The sequence below is a fragment of the Melopsittacus undulatus genome, chromosome 9 (genome assembly GCF_012275295.1).
Source record: "Melopsittacus undulatus isolate bMelUnd1 chromosome 9, bMelUnd1.mat.Z, whole genome shotgun sequence".
NCBI classification, from domain to species: domain Eukaryota; kingdom Metazoa; phylum Chordata; class Aves; order Psittaciformes; family Psittaculidae; genus Melopsittacus; species Melopsittacus undulatus.
The window spans coordinates 9,892,966-9,900,850 of record NC_047535.1 but is presented as its reverse complement, the minus strand read 5'-3'; positions in this window follow the sequence as shown (position 1 = coordinate 9,900,850).

Below are 7,885 nucleotides of genomic sequence, written 5' to 3'. Positions count from 1 at the left end.
TACCCTCCTCTGTGCCAAGCCTTTTTCTGGTGCATACACCTTGTTATGGCAGAGAACAGTGTGATGTGAGAGTCTTGCAGCAGAATCGCCCTGATTTCCCCAGCTCCTAGGGGACACCTAGGAGCACTCCTGGCAGCACTTGCAACACTTGTTGCTCTCCTTGCAACACCTTCCTGTGTGAGAACTTTATGGTAACTCTGGTACAACACAAAAAAAACTGCTAATGGCTGTTCACCCTGAAAGCTTCTCAACAAACATATCCTGGCACAGTCTTTCAATGGGGATGTGAAAGGTGCACATTCCTTTCATCTCCAGCTTTCCAAAATTCACAGTTCCGTGTTTCAAACTGAAACAAGGCCACTGATCAGCCCAGCACATCTGTGTCATCACCACCAGCTTCTGTAAAGAGACCCCTAGACAGCTACCAATGGAGCATATGCAAGGTCTGACCCCACCAATTTCAGTGGTGTGACTCACAGCAGTAGGTTTTGTGAGGAATGCCTGAAGAATCACAAGCCAATTTCTTAATAGCTCTTACTCATGTAATAAAATCTAGCATTATTAGATGGTAACTGTACACACATACATGTTCTCACTCACTCACTTAATTTCCACAAAATATTACAAGTTGGAGCATTGAGGCAGTACTGGAAGCTGCATGTATAGCACTGAGAACAATACTGAAAAGAAATTCAGACTTAAACCAAAAACTGCAAATGAGAAAAGGTATTATGCTTTTTGCAGTACATAGCACAAGACCTACAACTTACCTTAGCACAGGAGCACAATTTACTCTGACCTACACAAAAGTAACCTTACTGGAGTTAAGATGACATTATATGAATCCCATTGCAGGACAAATTCCAACAACACCATAATTCTTTTCTAAGCTTTGACTCAATCCCTCCTATTCATGCACAGCTAGCAGGAGGTGTATGTATTGAACAAATAGATTATGTGCTCATTTGCTTAGTGTCCCCACTATAGCAAGTCCTTTGGGACAAAGTGAAAGAGAGGAACTGCTTGTGCACAAGGAATTTTAATCAAACAGCAAAAAGTTCCACTGTATCTCAAACTGAATGTTTTAGTCAAACCAATGCCTGCACCTGTCTTCTGCTTATAATTCACCATGAGACAGAAGTCCCTTGGCACTCTGGTAGAGACTCTTGCAGTCCTTTGAAAAAACTCAGTAGGCCTTTGATTTGCAGACTCTGGGTAGAATTTGATTCATGTTATACTCCCTCTCTCCCAGCAAAAACCTGCACTCCAGCTAAAGTTAATCCTTGTTGTTAGTATTATCTCTGATTTAAGATGGTGTGTTAATTTTTGGAGGAACTCACCATAATCCAATCTGTCCTACCTTGTGTTTAGCTGAAGAAACATATTGAGATTATGATAACAGGGAGATGAGAGGCAGACCTGCTTAACCTCTGGATATCAGGGTTCAGTTCCAGTTCTGATACTTTGCAGTTCAATGCTTTCCTCCCACATAGCTGCTGCAAGTCCTCTTTCTACCCTGCCAGATAATCTTATAACTGGAAGATCCTTGGAGAAGCTACAATGGGGGGCATAATTGTCTGAGAGCAAAACAAAGACTTAATTTGGAGTTATGGATGTTCAGAACCTCTGAAAATTAACTAAAAGTCATAACAATGTCAGAGACTATGTCTGAGGAGAATATCTTTCTCTAAAGTCAAGAACAGCAATATTCTCCTCTATCCCAAGAATGACAAAGACTGTTTCATTGACACCTCTGAAGCTCTGCAGCTATCTCACAAGTACCACTGTGGTCTGGAACAGCAAGTACAATTGACTTGAAAATGGACTTAGTTTACAAGTCCAAAGGCACATTTATAATGTTTTGCACCTGAAGAAGCTTAAAATGAGTCTATTTGATTTAAAGCTTACCAGAAAATCACAGATTAAAGGTCTGTCTTGGTTTCAACTATTAACTGGATTTTGATGCATACGTGGGACCATAACACTAAGAAAAGTATTAAGTAAAGAAAAGAAGAGCAATAAGAAAGAAGAGAGAATATGCACTGGCCCTATTTGTGTCCAAAAGTGTCTCTGATGTTCATTTCATGTGAAGGAATAGAGAGAGACTCAGTAAGTTTCTGTCCTTGTTTAGGTCCCTAAAAAAGAGTTATGCCCCTCTTTTCTTCCTGCTCCAGAATTTAAGGCCTTTCAGTAGCCTATAGCTACCTTCCAGAAATGAAAATAGGGCAAGAATGGACCATGGACCCAGAATAATCCAAGCAGTAAAGAAGATTTGTGGATCTTTTTTCTTGACATGTGTGCTTAGCAGAGAGGTTCAGAACCATCTTAGCACACATCTTTCTCCAACATCTATCCTTCTGCTTTACAGCTGCTAAAGCAAAGCATTTAAAGGTGTCCTTCTACAGAGAAAGTTCACCATTGACCTGGAAAAAAATCATTTGCCCCACCATGCATTGACTTCACCTGAGATACACATTTATTATGCGAAAGCAGAATCTGGGAATAATAGCAGAAGTGCACAAAATTATGCAAGATCCTCACTTTTAAACTTGGAATGTGGTCCAGGTTTCAACACAACACAAGAAAACAACAGAATAAGTGCTCCTTATAGCAAAACCATTGCTGAACAATGCAGAGAAAGGAGCAAGTTAGGAGATTACAATTCTTTAGTCTCAGTTTTTTTGAGCCATGAACATTAAGTTCTCAGCAATATTTCAATACTTGCAGCAGAAGAGAATTCACATGTATGCTACCTGTCAGATATTTGGCATAATACTGCCATTATTATCTGGTTTACAAACCTGAATGCTATTAATTCAGTTACCTGAAGATGTGAATTCAAGGCTTTCATCAGATTAGATGTGTAATTCCAACAGCCACTGTCAATTTCATGCATGAGAAAGTTGCACAGACAGCATTCAGTTTTAAAAATAATAAAATAATATACTTCTGCTGTGTATTGCTACTCAAAGTTAGCACTTTAATGAGAGACAGCTTTTCAGGGCAAAAGGCCTGAAGAAATGTATAGGAAGACCACAATTTGATCATCTGAATAATCTTTCCTCATATCACAGTCCATATAGGAGAGATCTCGTAACAGTCCTAGGGTAAAGATGCAACATTGGGCTTGGTTTTCACACTGTAAACAACAGATAAAAAAGAAGTACTAGCAACACCTGGAATTATAATGTATTATGCTTTGGGCTGGCTGGAGGAATAAATGCTGAATATCTGAGCGTTCCCAAACCACATTTACTGTTACATGCCAGCAGCACTAATTTCTCTGTTCTTGCATCCCTTTTCTCACATTTCTAATTCCTACTTAACTTTAGATTCTGTAAGAATTCTCAGGACTGAGAATAAAAATACAGGTGCTTTTCCCCTCCATTTAATCAAACAATATTTCTGGTGTTTTCCATCAGTGCAAAGAAGCCACATGGCTGCTAAGTAGAGTGTAGCACTTGGTGTATGCCAGGCCCCTAGGTTGGAAAAGTGGGATGAAAAAGTCAATCACGGTGCTACACAGAAAAAGCCTTAAAGCACACCCAACTTAACTATACTATTCTGGCACATTTTAAGCCATGCAGTTTGCAATGAAAATAATTGTAGGTGCATGTATTTGTCTCCCTTAGGGCGCTAATCCTTCAGACACAAGAATGTTGTAAATGGACTCTTGCACCAGGATGGATACAGGATCACGCATCTGGATCCAGAAACTTGGACTATCCTCCAGCTTAGACATAGCTTCTATAAAGCACAGAACTGTCTTGAGTATCCAACTACCCCTAGCTATTTCTTCCATACAGTACACTTCTTTCACTAATATGGCAGCATGTCATTATTTTTGACAAAAACAACAACAAATAAAACATCCAAATTCTACCTGTGACTCAGTGTCAAGCCCCTAGAGAGGCTGCAAGGCCAAAACACTAGGGAGGGACCTTTTTCTTTTCAGTGTGTGTTTCACTTGAAAGTATTTTCTGTATGCAGAATCAAACATTTTTATCTTCATTTGTAATGCCCTGAGTCTCTCCTTTGCTGTTCCATTAGGAAAGGGGTGCACTCTGATGTTCACAGAATTTGGGCAATTTTGGGATTTTCAAAGGCACTGCAGTAATTTTCCACTTATGTCCATGTTAAAGCACATGAGTAATACATCTAAGAAAGAGCTGTGATTTAATACAAAGATAGACACTATAAGGAGAAATTGGAAATAAAAATGATTATCTTCTCCTTTTCTAGAAGAGCATCACTGCTTCATGAAGTATTCTCAATTTCAGGAGCAGGGCGCCAAGTAGGGTGACATTTCTGGTCTGTTCTGCTAAACCCTGTTCTGCAGAGATGTCTGGGACAGAGCCTGCTCACTTTTAGTTTGCAGGATTCTTTGTGGTATTTATATTAGTGCAAAAGTTGTTGATGTAATGTCACGATGGTGGTCTTCTACCCAAATCCAACATGTAATTAATGTGATGAAAACCACAACTTTTCAAAGAAACTTTGGCATGCTTTTATAGAAGGGTGTGCAGACTTCTTGAGTTTGCAGTACGTATCTGAATGCAAATACGCATGCTTGATTTCCCCTGAGTGTTGTGTGAACAGTTATTATTACTGACCTGGAAATTATTCTACTTTCCCTGTTTGACTATTGTTTTTGTCTGGGTTATATGCATCCCTGAAGCCAGATGTGCAACACTTGATGTATTTCCATTACTCAACATGATCATATGTATTTATTATCTTGAAGTGGTAACAGTTGGTTTGTGCTGCACACTTCATGACCTTGCTCTGTTACAATGACCAACAGGCCTCATACAACAAAATACAGTGTGTTGTGAGGAATCCGTGTCATTAGGCACTGCCTGGGATATTATTACAATGAACCTCTGGAAACAAGAGGAAAGAAAATTTAAATTTTATTTTTCTAAAGCATGCCTGTGTAAAATCTGCACAGATTTTACACAGGCATCTACCATGTGGTGGAACCACAATCACCTCCCACTGTTAGCAACAAAACGGCTGGTCTGGCCAGTTCTAATTCCATCCAGAAGAGTGCAGCAGTATATACCCATGATGAACACGTCTTCACAGGACAGACTCAGAAAATGGCCCCCAAAACATCATCCACTCCCTGCAATAAGCCTGAGATGTAAACCAAAATAAATATTGCTTTAACAACAAATTGATTTCAGCCACACAGAAGGGTAATGGGATGGGAGCTGACATCAAATAGTGGCTACTGCTCTTTAGCTCTGAAAACAGGGTAATTCACTTTTTATTGCCATTTTACTGTAAACAAAAAAACTGCTGATGGAGGAAGTGATTGCTTAGGATTACTGAAGATTTTTTTTTAAAGACAAGGAATTAAAAGGTAGGGGAGCATAGTGTAGTTCAAAAACGACATAGGGACACAAAAAGGATTTCGTAGAACTGAATTCTTACACATTCTGCAATATGGCAGCATACATGCAAGCCTTTATTAGCTTGGTTACTCTCACAATTTTAGTGGCAGGGCAGAAACTACTATTCTGACTGAAGCATAAAATGCCTTTACACATCTTGCTTGAAATTAAACAGAAAGTCAAGAGATACAGCTGGAGTTTTCATGCAGCTCTCCTGGGCTCCAAACCAGCTCAGTTACCTATAGATAGCCCTTCCCTTCCTCCGCAAGAAGAATGCATCCTTGGAGCATGTACCAGACTCACATCTGCTCAAGGGCACTAGCAAGAAAGCAGAGTGTTTAATGCAGTGCTGGCAGCTCAACATGAGAGGAGGCACTGTTATTTTTCTCACAGCTGAACTGCATGGTCTGAATGAGGGGAAACCCCCCATCCTTTTACCAGAAATGTTATGGGTGCTCTCACCCATCACTGTTGCAGAGTTCTGGGTGAGAAATTGAGACTGCTTTCCAACTGTCCCTTACAAGTGTTTTTTTCTTCTGTCATGACAGAATACAGGAAAAAGAAGGGACAGTAGCCCCCTCAAACACAACAGGGAAAAGACTAAGAACAGAGAAAGTGAATCAGAGAATATAGACATTTTTCCTTTCATCATCAACATGCAGATCTTTCTCCATTCCTGCTTCATCTCCACAATACCACCACTCGCTCACTGGCAGTGGCTGTTGGTGCCTGCAGAGCTTCCAAAATGGGTTCTCCTTCATTTGCTTCCTACTGTTTTCTTCAACAAAGAAAAGGAGATGAAGAAATAGCTGAAGGGTAAGGATGGGCACAGCAGAAGCTCTAGCTGCTCCACCAGCCTTTGTATATGCTGGGCAAAGACATGGGTTTTTGCTAAAGCCGAGGGAGGCAGAGAGCGGGGAGAGCAAGCTATTAGATGATCTCACTAAAAGATTTTTTTCCTGCATATGCCTATGAAGGCACAGGGGTTAACAGTCTACAGGACATCAGTGAAGGCTGGAAGCTCTGCACAGTGACTTTCTGAAGAAAGAGAAGCCCTCATTTTTGTAGATATTATTAACAAGCTCTGCATTCTTGTGCACATGATAGTATTAGACAAGTTAGTTTGGAGCACATTGTATTCAAGCTGTTCACAGCCTGAGAAGCCTGCATGTACCTCTCACTTGCACATGGCCTCTCTGTGCTCAGGAATCCAACGTAAGGTTTATATCATCCCACACAGAGGTGCAGATGTCTGCTTCCCAGAGCAGCAATAACATGTCTCCTCTCTAATAAGTTATGTTGTTTTCCTAGCGTCTCCTCTGAAGTCACTCTGGCTGCTCCTGGTTCTTCCACATCTCTATACACCATACACTCACACATTTCATTCTCTTTGAGAATTTTTGGCTGGAGAGTGTCTGAATGTCATAAGGTATCTCTGTCCAGATTTTGAACTTGCCTAAACTGGCAGAGCTCAGTCTCAGAGTTAGTGTTTTATGTCTATACAGGATCTGTCTCCTGCTATCTCACTAGCAAAGATAACACTTTTCAAACTACATTTGTTACACTGGTCATGCAGGAATATAGCTGCAAACTAAGACATTTACAGTGGAGATGGGGGTGTAGAAATTAGTAAAACTTATTAGTTCTTTCCAAGTATTATATTTTGACCTGCTCCAGTAAGCTAGTGATTACAAAGCAGTATAAGCAGCCAATATAAGCCTCTGTACTAACCCATGTAACTTATGATCCTTGTTGAGACATGATTTCAGTATTATAAGCCCTGTTCTACTGAATTCATTGAAATTACTTCCAACTTTTATTACCATAAATGAGAGTGGAATTAGCTTTAACAGGAATATGCAACCCTATGCATATGCACTTACACTACATATTGATGTATGTGTGCATAAATTACCTACGTATGGAGTGCATATATATACTGTCATTCTTATAAATCAGCAGATTCAGATAAGTATTCTTCCAGAAAGAGGCTTATATAATGACTATAATTAAAAATAATAATTTTGGAATTAAAATGAGAACACCAGTTGACATCTTTTTGTGTGCTCAGTTTTACTGCAGTGCAGTTTGCTCAGTACAGACCGTAACAATACTGTGTTACGTGCAACTCAAGCATCCCATTAAAAAAAATCATGAAGCCATTGCAGTTTATGATTGTGAACAAGTGTTCCGAGTAGCTCTTTCTGAATCTGAATGGATGCAAAGAGAAGGTTAAAAAAATCCAGGATGGCTCAGTTCATACTTGTCAGTCACCTCACTGGTAGCTGGGTTTATGGCTTTAGGCTTCAGAAAGAAAGGCAGGCTGGGCTTCTGGACTTGAGAAATGCTAGTCTGTGGTAGGAGATGTGCAGGCAGGGAATAAGTAGGAAATGTGTTACACATCTTAAGAAGCTCACAGTCTGACTTGAAACCTCAAAAAGTCAACAGGGAAGCTTCAAAAGTACTGAATTCTCTCACTCATATCA